This window comes from Euleptes europaea, chromosome 6, assembly GCF_029931775.1.
Source record: "Euleptes europaea isolate rEulEur1 chromosome 6, rEulEur1.hap1, whole genome shotgun sequence".
Classification (NCBI taxonomy): domain Eukaryota; kingdom Metazoa; phylum Chordata; class Lepidosauria; order Squamata; family Sphaerodactylidae; genus Euleptes; species Euleptes europaea.
The window spans coordinates 92062984-92083272 of NC_079317.1; the positions used below are offsets into that span (position 1 = coordinate 92062984).

General features: G+C 46.3%; 2 protein-coding genes across 2 annotated transcripts in view; one reads left to right on the forward strand and one right to left on the reverse strand.

Moving 5' to 3' along the window:
- Nucleotides 1–386: 386 nt before the first annotated feature.
- PRR33 (proline rich 33) overlaps nt 387–20289 on the forward strand; it is a 33520-nt gene continuing 13617 nt past the window's right edge. Inside the window, exon 1 of the mRNA XM_056851956.1 lies at nt 387–500. The gene's annotated coding sequence lies outside the window, so the exon portion shown is untranslated. The remainder of the gene's footprint in view (nt 501–20289) is intronic.
- LSP1 (lymphocyte specific protein 1) overlaps nt 19625–20289 on the reverse strand; it is a 69812-nt gene continuing 69147 nt past the window's right edge. Inside the window, exon 11 of the mRNA XM_056852143.1 lies at nt 19625–19775. The gene's annotated coding sequence lies outside the window, so the exon portion shown is untranslated. The remainder of the gene's footprint in view (nt 19776–20289) is intronic.

The window sequence follows — 20289 nt, forward strand, 5'->3', positions numbered from 1 at the left end:
AGCCTCCGTTTAGTCATTTTAGCTTCTAGGGTCAATGCACGCTGTAAGGCTGCTATTATGCCAATAAAGGTTTATATATGTATGGCTCATGCAGTGGCGGCGCTCTGCCACTAGGGGGCCTTCGACACCAAGCGCAGCCGGGGAGCCGCGAGTCCGGTTTTCCCCCTTTCCACGTTGCCTCCTCTTTCCAGTTCGTTTCCCACCGCCTCTCCCCTCCAGATGCCCTTGGCAAGGCTCCTTTGCAGCGCAGCCCCGTGCCATCCGGAGGGGTCGGCACCTGTGAGCCAGCAGCCTGCGAGAACAGAGGAGGCCTTGAATCAGGAGCTGGGGGGCATGTTTTATTTTTGGGCAGGAAGCCGTCTCTCCCCCCCCCTCCCCACCCCCGTCCCTCCCTCGCTGGGATGGGGAGAGTCCAGGCAAGGATGCACCGGCAGGGCTTTAAACCCGCGGAGCTGGGAGCAGCGAGCTGCAGCCTTTAACCAGCCGGCAGCCTTCGCCAGGTAACGAAGCAAAAGCCCACCCCCCTTTTAATTCTGTACGGCGCTTCTCTTGTTGTAGCCTTCCCTTGTAGGATAAATGAACATGCAAGAAGCCAGCCTTTAATGACTAATGATTAGCTTGCTTAGGTAGGAAAGGAAACTAAAAAGAAAAAAATTAAAAAAAAAATCTTTTGTCCATTTCCAATGGTATGTGTTGGTGCATGTGATCCTGGAAAGAACCAATTTCCTGCCTAGATTTGGTTGGAAATCCTGGCCATTTATGCACAGGAGGTTTTGCCTTGGGTTTGCCACTCTCTAGATGCACCTTCCCCCCCCCCCCATCCAAATCCTCAAAACTCAACAATGAGCCCCCCTGCAGAGTGTTGAGGATTCGGAGGTGGGGAAAGTGCATCTAGAGAGCTGCAAATCCAAGGCAAAACTTCCCATGGCCACTGTGTTATTGGGGATGTGTTTTGAGAAAATCTGCAGTCTCCTGCGATGCCTTCCCCTTTGCATGTAGGAATACATTTGTAACGCACTGTCCACACTTCGGCATCGGCCGGTGCCTTGTGCTGGCAATTTCCAAAGTCGAGCTGCGTTTGCTCAGAAAGAAATCAAAGCATGACTGGTTTGCTCCTCTTAAAAAATCTCAGCTGCACACTCTGGTTTGCAAGGGTTGAAAGCGCAAGAACATTCCCCGGTCGCAACTGATTTGCTGCCTGTTATAGATAGCCCCGAGGGCTGATATGGCAGCCCCTGTACAGTACAAGAGAGGGCTGGAGCAGTGAAGTCTGAGCATTGGCAGGCGTGAGTACAGGAGAAACTCACCGCCCAGCCATTCCCAGACAGATCAGCTGGTCTCTTATTTGGGCAGCAGGGTTTTTTAAACAGATTAAAAAAAAGAAGAATAAAAAATGCATTTAAAAGCATCATTAAAAAGAGTAACCGTTGTCACTTGCATGGCAACTCCATAGCTTGTTTAAACGAATATGCAGCTTCCTGCCAAAATGGGTGACCTTCACCTAATGAGCTTTGTGTGTGCGTAAAGTGCCGTCAAGTCACAGCCGACTTATGGCGACCCCTTTTGGGGGGTTTTCATGGCAAGAGGCTAACAGAGGTGGTTTGCCAGTGCCTTCCTCTGCCCAGCAACCCTGGACTTCCTTGGTGGTCTCCCATCCAAATACTAACCAGGGCTGACCCTGCTTAGCTTCTGAGATCTGACGAGATCAGGCTAGCCTGGGCCATCCAGGTCAGGGCAATGAGCTTTAGGAGCAACCTTATTTTTCTCACCGCTCCCTTCAGAAGGGTCTGGATCATTGACATTTGGCTTCACTTCAGCTGCTGAAAGCTTCTGTTGGATATTTAGGATCATTGGATGAATGGTCAACTCCGGCCGGCTTCATGGATGGTTTTCTCCACTTTGCTTCCAGACTGGAGTTAAGGGTTTGCGGAGCACTCCCATGAGGTTGTCTTCTAATGGTCCACCTTCCAGGTCTTCCTTCCCTCAGTATCTTCTTTTGCATTCTTAGACTTGCTTTATGACAGGTTTTTTTTTTAAAAAAAAGAACCCAGCCCAGGCACATTACAATGAAGGCAGGCATTTTCAGAGGTCCCACCCTGGGTTGCCAGGTCCCTCTTCTCCACCGGCAGGAGGTTTTTGGGGTGGAGCCTGAGGAGGGTGGGGTCTGGGGAGGGAAGGGACTTCAGTGCCCTAGAGCCCAATTGCCAAAGCGGCTATTTTCTCCAGGGGAACTGTTCTCTGTCGGCTGGAGATCTCCTGCTACTACCTGGAGGTTGGCAACCCTATCCCACCCCCAATACTGGCACCATTTTCCTTCTGTCAGCCCTTTGCAGCTCTCGTTTTCCCTGCCATGCCATCAAAACGCTTTTGGATGGTTTAAAAAAAAACACATCCAATTAAAAAACAGCAAATAACTCAGTTCACTTGGAGAAAATGGCTGCTTTGGCAATTGGACTCCATGGCACTGAAGTCCCTCCCCTCTCCAAATCCCACCCTCCTCAGGCTCCACCCCCAAAATCTCCAGGTATTTCCCAGCTCGGTCCTGGCAACCCTACACCCTAATAAGTCTGCTTTGGACTGCAGCCTTACAGTGCAACCCTAAACAGAATTACACCCTTCTAAGTCCATTGAAAGTCAGTGGGCTTGGAATGGTGTAACTCTGTTTAGGATCGCACTGTTAATGTAGGTACTTTATGGGCTTGGGGCATGCTTTGATTGCATTCTTCATCCCCCATTTATTGCCATCTGCTCCCTCTGTTTCCTTCATAAGTTAGCTCAGATATTGAACTGGCAGCAAAACCAGCCATGATAGCTGAGAACTAGTGTTTCTGCAACGGAATGGCACATAGCCTTGACTGGCTCGCACCTCTTCTCATCCCCCAAATCCTCGCTATTCCAAACACTTTATGGGACACGTTAAGAAATGCAATACTTAGACCTGCAATGTCACTAGACCTCAGACACTGCTTAATTTCCACTGCATAGGCTTTCAGGACAAGGAAAGGGACAGAACCTAGCACCCTGGCAGTTAGTGAGTCTAATATCCCTATGCATGTAGGTCTGTAGACATTTTTTCTTGTGTAACTATCAATACCTGTTTTTTTAGCTGAGCATTTACAGGCATGCCTCGTTTATTGTGTTTTGCTTGATTGAGTTTCACAGGTGTGGCGTTTTCTAGCATGTCCATCGGCGCCATTTTTCCAACAGCACATGCTCACTTCGTTTCTCGTTGTCCCATTTTGCTAATTTACGCAATATTTCAAAAAAATTCATTATTACAGCAGTATATTGGGGTGTTCTTTTTTAGACAAAATGTTATTGCACACTTAATAGACTACAGCAAAGTGCAAACATGACTTTTATATGCACTGGGAAACCAAAAAATTAGTGTCACTCACTTTATTGTGATATTTCCTTTGCTGTGGTGGTCTGGAACCAAACCCGCAATATCTGTGAGGTATGTTTGTAATCAGACATATGTTCTTGATGTTCTTCTTTCTCCTGTTTTTTTTTTTTTAATGTGATAAAGCACTTAGTGGCAGGCTTGTGACTTAGAGGTAGAGCACGTGCTTTCCACTCAGGATGTCCCAAGTTCAATTTCTTGCATCGCCAGCTAACAGAACTCAGGCAGGGCTACTACGAAAGACCACTGCCTGGGGCTCCAGAGAACCGCCCTAAGTCTGAGCACGGTTTGCCAACTGTTCCTTATTTCTAGGAATTGTTCCTTATTTCGGATTAGTAGAAACAGTAATGAAAAGGAAGAAAGGTGCCATAACAGCAAAAGGCACCTTTAATTAATACATTATAAAGATGATATAGTCTGAAGTGCTTTTAATATTCAGACACATGTAACATGTTCTTAGTGTCTGACAATGGGAGCCTTAGCTTGGATCTCTTCAGTTGGCAGCCCTAGAGAGTGAAGAATTAGATCAGTGGTTCCCAGACTGTTTGGGCCACCGCCCCCTTGGTTCCACAAACTCAACCCCAGTGCCCCCTACCCTATCCTCTAAAAAGCATTATTCAAAATAGGGGTTTGCATGACACACTAAAGAAGATAACAATAACATTTCAAAATATTAACAATTAATTGCACATCTATTCAAAATCAAATTAAAACATAGTCTGCCTAGTAAACATCGGGATGTGACGTCACCCCCGTAGGTCAGTAATGACCCGGTGCTTGTCCAGGGGACCTTTACCTTTAATCTAACCTAGCTAACTGGGACAGAGGGAGATACAGGACTTGCATCCTTCCCTCGTGGCGGCAAGATGGAGAAGAGTGTGTGCATGTGGAGTGGAGATGAGGAAGAAGCAGGAAGGAAGGCATTTTCCCTAAGAGTATTAATCTACACATCAAAGGGATAGTTCAGAGCAGTAGAGAAAGGATACCCAGTGACTTGACCCCTCTAGCTCTCTGACTCTCTAGTCTAGTCCACCTCTGAAGTCTTGAGGTTAAGAAGCACAAAGTCTTTCACTTCCAGCGCAAGCAGTAATTTTCAGGAGAATCCAATCCCCTGCTTTCTATCTAGCTCATTTACTGTGATCCCTTTCAGACCATAGAAAATGGCCCAAAGGTCACACAGCAAATACAATTGCCTATGTCATTTAAGGCAGTCCATTGTTGCTTCATCCATATTAACGGTGTATGCTTTAAACCTAGATGTTCCTCCACGTCTTTCATTCTCTATAAGTTTCCTTGCGTCTCAGTGTTGACCTTTAAACAGTGACGCCAACATAAAGGTGCTTTTATTTTAAAGTTTTTGTTGGACCCTACCTACCACTCAGTACTAGCCATGACATAAAGAGAATCATTTCCTTAGCTTCTTGTGACTTGTTTTTCCCTTTGCACTCACTGCCAGTGGCTTAGTGCTCCATTTGGAAGGATTCTGAAACCCACCGGAGGGGGATTATGACGCTGAGGTTTACCGCACCAAGTGTCCCAAACGTTTTCCGGGCCTTTTAAACCCCGCATTTTCAGCACTCACCGCACCTTTTCCCCTCGTTTGGCTGTGGAACCATTTTCAAAGCGCCGAGTAATCATTCTTTCCGGAAACCCTTTTCTGGCGATGTTTTCGAATGCTCTGTCTCCATGATGTTTTCTCCACCGGTGCGAAGGGACGAGAACATTGCTGCGAATCCCAGCAGCAACACCCACTTTTCCCATGTTTCCCCTCATTGACTCCACCCCCCTCCAGTTCGTCCCAGTTTGTGTTCCCAGGCGGCCATTTCACTTCCTTCCATCTCCTCCGTAATTTTTTTTTTAACCGAACATTTGAGTTTATCACTGGGAGGAAAGAACGTTAGGACGAAGGGACAAAAGGATGTTGGGCCATTGCACAATGACGCAGCGCTCCCCTTCTTCTCCCCCTCCCCCCCAAAAAACCCGTTCTACTCACCCTGGTGCCGTGGGGAAATGTTAAATATTGCCACTTGTGTTGAAAGTGTCAATGGGGAAAGTGAGGTGAGGATTTCCCTAAACGGTTTAGAGGGTTGGGTGGCGAGGACTCACAAATTTATTGGTGCGATAACCTCCTCTATTTCCCTTCTTGGTTACTGTGAAGACGATGGAAATGAAATTCTAATGCATAGTTTACTAAACTTAAATTCTGGGGAAGTTGGCCATTTTAATGTCTATACGGCGCAGTCTTGCATAAGGTTACCAGCTCCAGCTTGGGAAATTCCTGGAGATTTGGAAGCAGTGTCTATGGTGAGAGGAGGGACCTCTGGTTTTTTTTAGCTCCATAGAGTCTGCCCTGCAAAACTTCCATTTTCATCAGGAGGACTGATCTCTGTAGTCTGGAGATCAGTTGTAATTCTGGGAGAACTCCAAACCCAGCCTGAAGGCTGGCAACCCAGCACATTAAAGATTAACAAAATTTTGTTCTAGTACAAGCCTTCCTAAACTATGGCCCGTTTCTCTAGTTTATGCATGGGCTTTGGGGGAACTTCTTTGGGGAGGCTGGACAATGTTTTGGGAACGGGTTCATGGGTAATGTGGGATGAGAATGAGAAAAAGAAGTTGGAAGCCATCAAAAAGCCTCCTACTCTTCTGGAAGATCAATAAAGATCTGTTCCAGCTGTGATCCTTTTGTATTTATTGCAGCATCTTTTCAGACAGACGTTTCACTGCCACCCCAAGGACTAGACACCTGCTGTTTTTAAAATGGAAAGGCAGCATATGCGCAAATCATTATGACTTTTCAGATTCCGTATTAGGTAAACTGTGGCCCACAGTTTCTAATAGCCAGAGCTCTTGTGAGGGATGCCAGCCTCCAGCCTACATTCAAGATGTCATGTTTTAAGTGGGTATTGTGCATGAGCTCCGCTTTTTACTATCTTTCATACATGCATCGTTCTTACTTCCTCTATCCTCCCTTTTAGCATAGAGTGGGATGAGGGTGTCCTCCATTTAAACCTACTTCAGCTACCTTTTAGCATAGAGTGGGATGAGGGTGTCCTCCATTTAAACCTACTTCAGCTACCTTGGACACAAAAGCAGGTGTTTGAGCGAACTGGAGTTAGGTCCTCCCTCCCCACAAGTGAAGATCCTGAACTGAACTGTGATCCAGAATCCTGGCTGGTGGAGGAACACACTGGTTAACACAAATGTCTTCATTTGGCCATGGCAGGCAATTGAAATTTGGTTTAAACCAGGATCTTTTATTTCACTTAGGTCATTTATGCATGGGAGTTTTACCTGAAGTTTGTTGCTTGGCTGTGAGTGAAACCAGGTTTGCCCCCCACTTTTTCTTATGCATGAGGATTTCACCCGGGCTTTGCTCAGGGAAGATGGAAGAGTCTGGCTAACAGAAGAATGGGAAGACTTGGACATTGCGAGGGCTGGGCATGAGGTCATCTCTAATGGACGGAAAACTCACGCATAACGCCAAGGAACAACCAATTCAGACCGGGGTCGAACGTGAGTGAAACTACTCATGCATAAAGGACCTCAGTGTAAAAAGGGAAAGGGGGAGGGCAGAGCAAAGTGTGGGCAGACCTGGAAAACAAGCCAGGTCTGTGCACAGCGTCAGCTTAACATTGGCTTAACATAACATCTGAATACAGCCCCAGCATTTACAGCAGTGGGCATTCAGCCGTGCAGCTTATACCCATATGGTGAAAAGAATGGAAGTTCCGCATTGCATAACAACGCCCAGTTTGAGTGGTAAAGGCCCCTTACAGTGTGGCATTTCTGGGTGTAAACTGGAAGTGACGTGATTGTGCCGGCGCCGCCGCATGCGTGCAAGATCTCCCCTCCCCTCCATTCCAAAAACCTCCTGCCAGAGACCAGGAGGGACCTGGTAATCCTAATCATTACTGGGCTGGTTGGTAGGGTTGCCAGGTCCCTCTTTGCCACCGGAGGGAGGTTTTTGGGGTGGACCCTGAGGAGGGCAGGGTTTGGGGAGGGGAGGGACTTCAATGCCATAGAGTCTAATTGCCAAAGTGGCCATTTTCTCCAGGGGAACTGATCTCTATCGGCTGGAGATCAGTTGTAATAGCAGGAGATCTCCAGCTAGTACCTGGAGGTTGGCAACCCTACTGGTTGGCCTGGCTGACAAGGTGGCCATTGCCAACAACTTGCCTGGGTGGCAGCATACCAAGTGGCATGGGCTCATGGGGCCACCAGGATTTCTCCTGGTGGCCATAATGACCAATCCACCCCTGAGGTTATTGCAGAGGAAATGAATTCACCATCATAACGGGCAAAGATGAGGCTTCGGCAATAGCGAAAAGTAGGGCCTGAAGGGGTCATGAAGTAGTGTAAGGATTTCTTTTTTTTAAAAAAGTTTATGCCTATTGTCATCTTTTGAATGTTGGAAGAGATGCTACGTATGCATGCCAAAACTGCAAATCATTGAGCTTCCTACTCCTTCAAAAAACTGAGGGTCAGATCTCTGCTAGTAAGAAAGTGATAATTAATTCTGATGTATAAATCTATTATTTTGCAATCTACTCTTGAATGCATCTAAAAGTACCCTTTTGAATGTTACTGTGACTCTGCCTTCCATCCACTGAAACTCTCTAGCTCTGAAACCATAGGCCAGAGCAGGCTTAACACTGGGGAATCTCTTAACTGCAGGAGTAGGGGTCAGGACATGTGCTCTCCCCCCACCCCCAGTTTCTCCCTTCTCTACAGTAAGCGCCTCCTCCTCTGCTGGCTTCCAGCAGCATTAACTGCTATGGCAAATGAGATCCTTCTTAATCAGGAGATGCCAACCAACGTCAAACTCTTATTTCATATCCTGATGAAGGCGGATTAGCATTAACCATGATTAACATCAGCGCTGTTGCTTTGCATAATCACTGTTAAAGTGGCAAGTAAAGGAAAAGGGACTGTGCAGTTCCACGGCTCACTTCCAGTCTCTTAATCACTTGAGATCCTTGATTCTACAGCTACATCAACCTTGTGGGCTTTGTCTTTAACAGCAATAATCACTAGGCCCAGACTTAGTGTAAGCCAAAAAAGGCACAAGTTGCAGCTGTCTCATGCCTAGAATGGGATAAAAGAAAGGTCATAGAATCATAGAGTTGGAAGGGACCACCAGGGTCATTTAGTCTAACCCCCTGCACAATGCGGGAAATTCTGAACTACTCCCCCCCACACCCCCAGTGACCCATACTTCATGCCCAGAAGATGGCCAAGGTGCCCTCCCTCTCATTATGAGAATGTGGGGTGAGAATGTGGGGGCTGTTGGGAGGAGGGAAAGAGGAAATAGTGTGGGGAAGGGGATACTGGAGAAAATGAAGAGGAAGAAGAGTTGTTTTTTATATGTCGACTTCCTCTACCACTTAAGGAAGAATCAAACCAGCTTACAATCAGCTTCCCTTCCCCTCCCCACAACACCCTGTGAGGTAGGTGGGGCTGAGAGAGCTCTAAGACAGCTGTGACTAGCCCAAGGTCACCCAGCAGTCTGCATGTGGAGGAGTAGGGAAAACAACCTGGTTCACCAGATTAACCTCTGCCACTCATGTGGAGGAGTGGGGAATCAAACCCGGTTCTCCAGATTAAAGTCCACTGTTCCAAACCACCGCTCTTAACCACTACACCACACTGTGATCCTCACAAGCTGGTTCCCTATCATGCAACTGGACTTGTCCCAACCACTGGCACTACGCAGCACAGCCAGAGTTTTCCCAGGGAGAGGCTGCCCAGGATAGGTAATGAGGGAAAGCTGAAGATAGGGGAAATGATAAAAGTAGGTTGGCTGATGGATGGGAAGGAGAAAAGGAAGCAGGAAAAGGGGAGAGACTATGGGGGCTGCCAGGGAAGGAAAAGAGGAAATAGCGGGTGAGGAGAAAATGAGATGCCTCCTTCAAGTCCTTGTATATGTGTGTTTCTAGAACTACCTCAATCAATTGTCATTCTTGGATCTTTTACTAGTTAGTGAATCAAAGCAGTCTAGTGGGGTCAAAGCGGTCTAAAACTGAGCAACATGCCATGCCACAAACAAAATTTAAAAATTCATTCCAAACTCTGGGACACACACGAAGCTGCAGCAAAAAAAGGCTAATGGAGGCTTGGGGTGTATCAACAGAGGCATAACATCCAAATTGCAAGATGTCATAGTCCCACTGTACACCGCATTGATCAGGGCACACCTGGAGTGATATGTGCAGTTCTGGAGGCGTCACTTCAAAAAGGATGTGGACAGAATACAGCGGGTGTAGAGGAGAGCAACAAAGATGATTAGGGGCCTGGAGACCAAGACCTATGGGGAAAGGCTAAGGGACTTAGGACTTTTCAGTCTGGAAAAAAGGAGGTTGAGGGGGGGACATGATTGCTCTCTTTAAGTGTTTGAAAGACTGTCGCTTGGAGGAAGGCAGGGAGCTGTTCCTGTTGGCAGCAGAGGATGTGTGTGTGTTAAGTGCTGTCAAGTCGCCTCCGACTCATGGCAACCCTATGAATGAAAGCCCTCCAAAATGTCCTATCCTTGACAGCCTTGCCCAGATCCTGCAAATCGAAGGCCGTGGCTTCCTTTATTGAGTCAATCCATCTCTTGTTGGGTCTTCCTCTTTTCCTGCTGCCCTCAACTTTTCCTAGTATGACTGTCTTTTTCTAGCAGAGGATAGGACTCGCAATAATGGATATAAATTATGGGCGGAAAGACACCGGCTGGATATTAGGATATTTTTTTTACAGTAGTTCAGTAAGGAATCAGCTGCCTTGGGAGGTGGTAATTTCCCCCTCACTGGCAGTCTTCAGGCAGCAGCTGGACAAACACTTGTCAGGGATTCTTTAGGCTGATCCCTGCATTGAGTAGGGAGTTGGACTAGATGGCCTATATGGCCCCTTCCAACTCTGTGATTCTATGATTATATAGAATCAGCCCATCAGTATTATCTACTCAGACTGGCAGTAGCTCTTCAGGGTCTCAGAGATCTTTCACATCTACTAGTGCCGCCCTGACCTGGATGGCCCAGGCGAGCCTGATCTCGTCAGATCTCAGAAGCTAAGCAGGGTCAGCCCTGGTTAGTATTTGGATGGGAGACCACCAAGGAATACCAGGGTTGCTGTGCAGAGGAAGGCACTGGCAAACCACTTCTGTTAGTCTCTTGCCATGAAAACCCCAAAGGGGTCACCATAAATCGGCTGCGACTTGACGGCACTTTACACACACACACACACACACACACACACACACACAGTGCCTAGCCCATTGAATTGGAGATGCCAGGGATTGAACCTAGGACCTTCTTCATGCAAAGCAGAGGTTCTTCCACTGAGCCACAACCCTACCCTCCAACTCTTTGAAATGGGCAAGCCATATATTCAAAGATACAACACATGCCTTACATACAGAGGATCCCATATTCCATCCCTGGTATCTCCATTAAAAAGGGTCTCGGGTGCTGGGAAAGACCTTTCTTTCCCTGGAGATATTGAAGAGCTGCCGCCATTAAGAATAGACAGTACTGGAATAGATGGGCCAGTGGCCTGACTCAGTATATGGCAGCTTCATACGTTCTAACGTGGCCATCTTTTTTACTTCTCCCACCACAAGCATAAAGGGGAGCAACTATACTTGTCCAGCTTGGTGACTCTCCTGCAGTTACTGGAGATACAACAACCTGCTCTATCTAAGTACTTGGCCCCTGGTGCCTGGTGTTCCTCAACTGTATTTTATTTTTAGATCCATATTTCACATACCCTAGAATAACTGAACAGACAGGACCGCTAAGGGACTGGTAATAGGATACAGCACTTTCCAGCAGCCAGACTAGGTCAGAAGAGGCCAAAAGCTCTTACCATGTGAATGTGTAATCAAGTCTGGGGTACTCTTGAGGTTTCTGCGTATGGCCTCTAGCAAGCATGGATACACATAGAAGAACAAGCATCATCTGTTTTGTTTTGTCAAATGCAACATGGAGCTAAAGACCACAAGAGTGAGGAATCAAGTAACATTGAATTTAGCCCTAGGCCATGAGACAGTGGGCCAGACCATATAGTTGAGTTGGCACTAGGGTTGCCAGGTCCCTCTTCGCCACCTGTGGGAGGTTTTTTGGGTGGAGCCTGAGGAGGGCGGGGTTTGGGGAAGGGAGGGACTTCAATGCCATAGAGTCCAGTTGCCAAAATGACCATTTCCTCCAGGTGAACTGATCTCTATCTGCTGGAGATCAGTTGTAATAGCAGGAGATCTCCAGCTAATACGTGGAGGTTGGCAAACCTAGTTGGCACTCAGCAGCAGTTGTGATTAAAAACTGATTTCCAGAATTCAGCTCATGCCCAGCTGGTTGTGTGCATGTTCTGCCAAGGGCTGAGTATGGCCCAGGTTTGCCTTCCAGCATGCTGCCATTAGTCCACTAACCTATGCAATAGGCTTGGATCCATCCTGTACATGTGCCATTCTAGCTGTGTCTTTGCTGCAAGTCAGCAGGAGTCAGGCCTTTCCCACATTTATTTATTCATAGCCATTACAGGCCACCTGTCTCAAAATAGCACTCAAGGTGACTCACAACATCAGCTTTGAAACATCCAGCATTTTAAAGCTGCAAAACCCAACTAATTTGAACCAAAATGAGGGACTATGCAACTGAGCCATAGTTTTCCTAGGTCGAGGGTGCTGGGGGGGGGGGGCAGGGTGAGAGGAAAAACTTAAAACCAAGGGGCAGATAAAGTTAGGTTGGCTGCTGGGTGGGAAGGAGATAGGGTTGCCGATTCCAGGTTGGGAAATTCCTGGAGATTTGGAGGTGGAGCCTGAGGAGGGTGGAGTTTGAGGAGGGGAGTTAGGACTGTTCTGCAATTTGATTCTCACAGGAAACTCAGAGGAACTCAGTTTTACCGCTTCTAGTAACTATCCCAGAAGATCTGTGACATTTATCAACCTGTGATATTTGCAAAATTTTGATGTCACGTCTTCCAATGGCAACATGGAGATATGACTAATCAACCAAGTAGCATGTGCCTCCAAGCTATTTTTAGGCCAGGGAACTTTCCATCTGTTCAGGAGGATGGTTTTTATAGAAGTGCCAGCCACCTTGAACTTTATCCGTCACCCACCAATTGTCTTTGCACTCAAATGATTATGCCTATGACAGTTCTCTATCCTTATATATACCTTGTGAGAGATTCCCAGGTCACAGGTGAGGAGCTGATGGCTAGGCACAGTGATAGCGTGGTGTAGTGGTTAAGAGCGGTGGTTTGGAGCGGTGGACTCTGACCTGGAGAACAGGGTTTGATTCTCCACTCCTCCACATGCGTGGCGGAGGCTAATCTGATGAACAGGATTCCCCACTCCTACACATGAAGCCAGCCGGGTGACCTTGGGCTAGTCACACTCTCTCAATCCCACTATTATGCAGTGGCATTTTACTGCCTGACACATGTCTGTTGCTGTTGAGGTCATAGGATTTGGGTAATTTGATGTTAGTTAACCACGGTTTCTCTGAGTGCTTGAAAGACCATGTATAGGGTTGCCAGGTCCCTCTTCACCTCCAGCGGGAGGTTTTTTAGAGTGGAGCCTGAGGAGGGCGGGGGTTGGGGAGGGGAGGGACGTCAATGCCATAGAGTCCAATTGCCAAACACGGCCACTTTCTCCAGATGAACTGATCTCTCTCGGCTGGAGATCAGTTGTAATAGCGGGAGATCTCCAGCTACTATCTGGAGGTTGGCAACCCTAACCATGTAGGTGTTTTCTGTTGTTTTGTATTAAGGTGCTGGAAGCTTATTTAATGCAAAGGAATGTAGAGCAGCTGCTATGGATATGGGGCAACAGCTTAACTTGGTGGTGCCCCAGAAAGCTTTCTGCTGCATTGTGGCTCCAAAGTAGGACGAGCCATTTCTTAGAAAGAGGTTCCAGTGACCCATACTTGCAGACTTGGATACCACAAATAAGGGACAGCTTTGTTATTCAGGACAGGATCAGGAGACAGAGTGTGGAGTGAACACAGGGAACACAGAGAAATACCAGAGTAACATCTTCCCCCATCCCCAGATTTCCAATTTGATTTGGGAAATCCATTGACCTCTGGCACATCTGCCTGCTGGAGATGACTAGCCCTGATCCTAGCAAAAAAGAAGAAGATTCAATATGGTGGGTGGGACCAAGTATGATTGATAATACACACTACAAAACTTGGTTAACATTTGGTTAAGTTTAGCAGCAGTCCTGAATCGCAACTCTACATTTTGGTTTTTATGGTCATTTATGCATGGGAGTTTTACCTGAGGTTCCTTGCTCGCTGGACCCACACTTTCCTGTTGGGAATCTGTGCACCAAGCTCAACTCAAGGCCCTCCCTTTAAATGCTGCTTTGTAATTGGCTTACTTGTAGTGCTTACTGTGAGACACAATTTCCCCCCAACCCAATTGCCACATAAAAAAGCCTTTTAAGAACAACAACATAAAAAACAAAGCAATCTGAAAGGAGGGGGAGAAATCCAAACTTTGGTTTTAAAAAGGTTTTCTTCTGCTCAGAAAGAGCTCCCAGGAAGCAGGAAGTATTTGAATCCCTGCCTCTGGACATGCTGCTTTGTAATTGGCTGTGAGCGAAACTAAGCTTGCGTGCCCCGCACTTTGCCTTATGCATGGGAATTTCACCCGGGCTTTGCTCAGGGAAGATGGAAGAGTCGGGTTAACAGAGGAGTGGGAAGATCCGGACATTGCAAGGGGGGCAGCGAGGTCATCTGTAATGGACAGAAAACTCATGCATAACTCCAAGGAGCAACTGAGACAGACCAGGGGCGAACATGAGTGAAAGTACCCATGCATAAATGACCTATGTTTTTATTGTGTTTTCTTTTATGTATTTTATCTATGTTGTAAGCCTCCTTGAGCTCCATCAGGAAGAAAGGTGGCCAATAAATGTTTTATGTAAGTAAATAAACTTGGTAGCAACTCTGTGGCTGCTTCTACTCTTCTTAGCATAGGAGAAAGCAAAATAGTAGAGCAGTATCTTAATCCTCAATGAATTAGTCATATGAACAGTATATAAATGAAGTATGTATTTGTGGCCCCATCCAGGGGCAACAGGACATCATAAGTGACTCTCATGGGCAGCAAAGACTCATCGGAAGCAATGGTGCTCCTTAAGTGTCTCTTTTTGGGAACCAGCAAAGTCCACTCAGGCTTCCTCGCAAGCACAGTTCCCTTCACCCACCTGCTTTTGCCCCTTCAAAATATCAGAGGGCTGAGCTGTGCCTCTGCCTTGGGGCAGTTCTATCTTGTCCCAGGCCCCAGCTCCTCCTTTCGTTTTCCCTTCCTCCCTTTTCTGCACTCTCTAGCCTTTCCCAGCCAGCTTGCCTGTCTCTCCCGACATCTCCCTTTTTATCCCTGGGGCTGGGCCCACCATGGCCAAACCCGGCACTGCCCTTCTATAAGCCTTGTTCCTCTCTTAACCCCCTCCTTGCCTTGCCCCAGCCCATCTGGTTTTGCATAGGGCTAGCCAGAGGCCCTTGCTATTCCCCATGCCTCCAGCTTAGGGTTGCCAGGTGCCCGGTGATGGTGGGTAAAACCCCGCCAATCCACCGGGTTGCCCGCCGGCCAGCTGAGGTTTTATCCGGAAGCGACGCGGATGCTCTGGCAACCTCGGCTAAAACTCTGTGGAAACCGCAGAGTTTCGGCTGGGATCACTAGAGCGTCCGTGTCGCTTCCGGGTAGACCCTGAAGTGACGTAGGTGCGTCACGTGGGGGGCTTGCGCATGCCGCACCAGGCGCGCATGCACACTGTGCACGTCCACTGCAGCCCCACAAAGCTAGCGCCGGTGGAGCTGGCAAGGCGACCCCAACTAATGCCCTGGGCTGGCAAACATCCTGTCCCTGCTGCTATGCCCAGCTGCTGCCTGGTGCACTTATACACCTGCTGTGCCCTGTCCTATCCTGGGGCAGCAGCTGCCTTTTGGCTGGTAGGTAGGGTTCCCAAGTCCCCGCTTATGGCGGGTAATCTACCGGCCATTGATCCTCTTGCCCGCCCACTTTCAACTGTGGGCGGGCGGAAGTAGGCAGGGAAAGGGAGGGGGAGCCATCCTCAGGAGCCCAACTGTGGCTGCGGATAAAAAAAGGAGCCCCAGACGACCACCCCAACGCGTAACCACCCCAAGGCAAAACAGGCTGGGAAAGTGCGCCTCGTCCGCCTGCCTCGCGTGAAACAGCTGATCAGCGGCAAGGCTCTGGGAGGAGTGGGGAGCGCAGCTGGAGGGGAGGAAATAAGGCGTGCCTCATCTAAATATAAAAAGCAGAATACCTTCTTTCATTATATTTTCAAAATATAAAGTGTTACTAAACTGGGATCACAGATTGATTTTGGCTCAGCGATGATATGTAGGCAGATCAGTCAAATAGCAGGCTCCTTAGATAGTTTTTTTCCCTGATTTGGTACAGCTCTGTTATTTTCCTAGTCTGAAAATTTATGTTTGCGTATTTGGAGGAACCTGCAAAAAGCAGTTTATGACTTAGAAAAAGTAAATCATATAGGGAAAGAATGACAAAACTTCATCCATTTACTTTAGCAGACAGTTTTAAAGAAGAAATGTTTACAGCGAAAACTGTTCATTGCATAGTTGAAAGATGAAGTCAGTAAAGTTTGAAAGGAAAGGAAAGTTTCAGTTTTTAAATAATGAAGTTAATAGAACAATGAAAAGCTATATCCTGCAAAGTAACATATACTGTCCAAGTATTCTTCCATAAGACAGTATATTAATTACAGAGCAACCACCAGCTATCATAAATCAAGTCTTATAATGCCACTTTTGGCCTTATTCAGTTCTGGAAATCAGATTTTTTTACTAACATAGTCTTGTTGTCCTTGGTATTTGAATGATCTCTTTGCACATTTCATTTTTAAGCATGTATTGAATGGTTGAATGTGACAAAAAGCATACATGACCACATGAAGCTGCCTTCTACTGAATCAGACCCCTGGTCCATCAAAGTCAGTATTGTCTACGCACACAGGCAGCAGTTCTCCAGGGTCTCAGGCAGAGGTCTTTCACATCACCTACTTGCCTGGTCCCTTTAACTGGAGATGCCGGGGATTGAACCTGGGACCTTCTGCATGCCAAGCAGATGCTCTGCCACTGAGCCACAGCCCCTGCACAGCAGGTATAACACATTACACAGGTACTCTCACAGCTGGGACAGGCTACAATTCCCAGTTGTGTATACCTCTGTGGCAGGTCTGTTTAACAATTCTGTAGTATGTGAACCAGTGGCATTTCCTTGCAAGAAAATACATGGAGAGAATGGTGCAAGGCCGCGGCAGTTGTAATGGAACCATACGAACAAATCCAAGGGAGCCACTGAGAATGACAGCAAAAATTGTATGAAGATGATCTAATAAGGAGCTTAGCAACATAGGACAAAGGTACTTGAAGGCCAGATTCCTTCCCTGAGCCCAGGCTCTTTCATAACCCCATTTCATTGGTACCTGATACAACCTAATATGCCATAAGAAGAGCAGAGGCAATCAAGGTGGATTGGTCATCTCCAGAATAAAACACACACCAGTTGATTGATTCTTGTAGGTTATCCGGGCTGTGTAACCGTGGTCTTGGAATTTTCTTTCCTGACGTTTCGCCAGCAGCTGTGGCAGGCATCTTCAGAGTAGTAACACTGAAGGACAGTGTCTCTCAGTGTCAAGTGTGTACGTAGGAAGAGTCAGAGAGGGGTTGGGTTTGAGCTGAGTACTGTCCTGCAGACATAATGTGCTAATCATTGTCCTGTAAGTATCAAGATAATGTACTAATGAGAGTGTGGTATGTTAATATGGAAGCATTGTATCCTGAAATGATCTGGTAATGTGTAAAATCTGCATGGCTATTGTTGACTGTAGCCTTTGTTAGTCTGGAGGTTTTTCAGGGCAGGAAGCCAAGCCTTATTCATTCTTAAACTCTCTTCTTTTCTGTTAAAGTTGTGTTGATGTTTATGAATTTCAATGGCTTCTCTGTGCAATCTGACAAAATAGTTGGTAGAATTGTCCAGTCTTTCAGTGTCTTGGAATAAGACCCTGTGTCCTGTTTGTGTCAGTCCATGTTCAGCCACTGCTGATTTCTCAGGTTAGTTCAGTTAAGCCTACTTCTTCATAAGCTCCAGGAAGGTCTGGTGTTAACAGAGGCTCTAACAGATCCTTATGGTAGGACATGTGCAAAGTCGTTTTCCATTTAACAGATCCCTTTGTTACTACACTCCAGGCTGACCCAAACAACTGATTGCTAAAGAGGCAGAAGAGGGAGGGGTTACTATAAAGATGGACAAGGGAGATAAGTTGGCCCTTGTAGGAAATGAGATGCTAGAGCAGATTGGTCTGATCCAGCAGGAATCTTGCCTTTTGTTGATGCAAAACTGGTTACATGGTACAGGATCATGGCCGTTCCAGGTGCTTGCTTTTTCACCCTCCCCTATGATTTCATTTTTAGAAAAGTGAGAGATTCAAAGCAGACAAAAGGAAGGATTTCTTCACACAGAGCGCAGTTAAATTGTGAAACTCCCTGCCCTAGGATGTGGTGATGGCTGCCAATTTGGAAGGCTTTAAGAAGGGAGTGGACATGTTCATGGAGGATGAGTCTATCCATGGCTACTAGTCATGATTCAGACCTATTCTCTCCAGTACCAGAGGAGCATGCCTATTATATTAGGAGCTTTGGAGCACATGCAGGATAATGCTGCTGCAGTTGTCTTGTTTGTGGGCTTCCTAGAGGCACCTGGTTGGCCACCTGTGAACAGACTGCTGGACTTGATGGGCCTGGGGCTGATCCAGCATGGCCTTTCTTGTGTTCTTAAGAGTATTATTGAAACAAATGAAAAACCTGAAGTTCCCATCAGGATATAGTAAAGCTTGTCATTCTTTTCCTCCCCAGAAGAATTCCATGAAAGAAGCTAAGTTTTTTCACACACTTCTTCCCAGTTCAGCCTTCCTTTAGCAGAATATTTGTCAGGCATTCATAAGTTCTGTGCCAGCATCCAGTAGCGTGTACACCCATTCCCCTCTACAATGTTCATTATCACAACTACTGCCCCTGCCTGTTCAGCAGAATATCTGCATGGAGCCCAATGCACATAGGTGCAGAGTGATGGAAGACTGGTGAATGCATGAAGGGCTTCATACAGACCTCCCTCAACATTTGTGCTGATTCCAGAGGCCTTGGCTACAACCCCACAGTACACCAACTCACTTCCCTGTTAATTTAAGGATATGCATGATGGAACACCAGAACAATTATCGGTACCAACTCTCTTCTTGCCCCTCACTACGACATAGGAATTTGGAACATACCTTCATTTTTAAAATACTTCTTTTCACAGAAGAGATTATAAGAGCATTGCTGGAGACTTTCGGGTCAAGTGACGCTACTGGAGCCAAACATTTATATTCCCCAGAATTTTTATTAAATGCTTACAAAACAATTCCAGGTCACACAAAAAGCTAACAAATGAAAGAAAATGGGAGGGGGGGAACCTTCTAGACTCTTGAGAAGGAAGGAACTTCAGGATTTGTACACACGAACCAGCTGTAGTTAGCACCACATAGTGATTCAGACAGGCACTTGGGAGGGGGGGATATCCTGAAGTGCTTAAGCATGCAAAAACAGTGACTCTGACGGAAATGATGAGGGAAGAGATGTATCACACAGACAAGGCTGTGATAAGAATTCTGTGAGGGAGATACTAACTTTAACTTGACTTTTTATCTGCAAAGGAATGACAAAGGCTGCCCAAGAGAGAAAACTAGGTAGATTCACATATGTGAATATGATAAGACCTTTATGAATTACAATGGTACACATTGTAAAAGCTCCAGAATACTGACTGGAAAGGAAGATTCGGCCCGCCACGAAAACTTCAAATTCTACTGCAGATTGTCCTTTTGAATGGTAGAAAAATTCTTACAACGAAGGGTAGACTACCAGGCTTCCCTAGTGCTCAAATTAACATGTCAACGTTTGTTTTATTTTCTTGCTCCCAAATTAACAAATTAGTAACAGATTATGTGAATGTCCCTCCTGGATTACTAAAATAATCCTTCAAATTTGGCTATGAAAAAATAGGCTGGCCTTTCACTTTACCAGAATGGCATAGAATAGTATACAACTAACAAGTTTTCCAAACAGAAGCCAAATGATCTAGAGAGGGTTTTTGTTGGTTGAGGCTGCCCAAAGTCCAAAAGAAATCAGCTTGGAGTAGAAGCTCCTATCTGTGAAGAAATCATTAGCTGGTTTAATAGCAGGTTGCATATTTGAGATAGGAAGGAAGACGTCCTTTTGTTGAGTTCCTTTTCAGGAGAGGAAATTTCAGCGTTGCACAGAAGTATTGCCACAAGTGTCCAAACCGGGACCAAGCCAAGCTGTAAGAAGAACACAGAGAGTTGTAGGATCTCTTTTGTAGGTAGAAAGATCCACCACCTGTTAAAAAAAAATCATTTGACAGTTATACAGATGTATATACCCTCCTGAATCAAGGAGGCAATGCACTCAGAACATCAGCCATGAGAACATGGAAACAGTAGAAGCTGAAATAATTGCAGCAAATAGGACTTTAAGTTTAAGAGACTTTCAAAGCAGGAAATTCCGATTTCCATTAGCACTCGCAAGATAGATCTTCAATTTGCTTGTCTGCTTTTTACTTCTGGCCGTCTGACAATGCATAAGCTAGGTGTTTTGTGCTCTTTAAACAACACTGATACATGCACTTACCCATAACATCTTCATTCCCTGGTTGCTCTCTCCTCCCCACACCCCATTAGCACATTTGTGGCTGACTAGTAGGGTGAATTGCATCTTTCCATAAACATGAAAGAGCAGCATGTTTTCAGCAGTGCGCTTCAGTATTAGTTTTTTTGCAACAAGCGTGTAGATCTC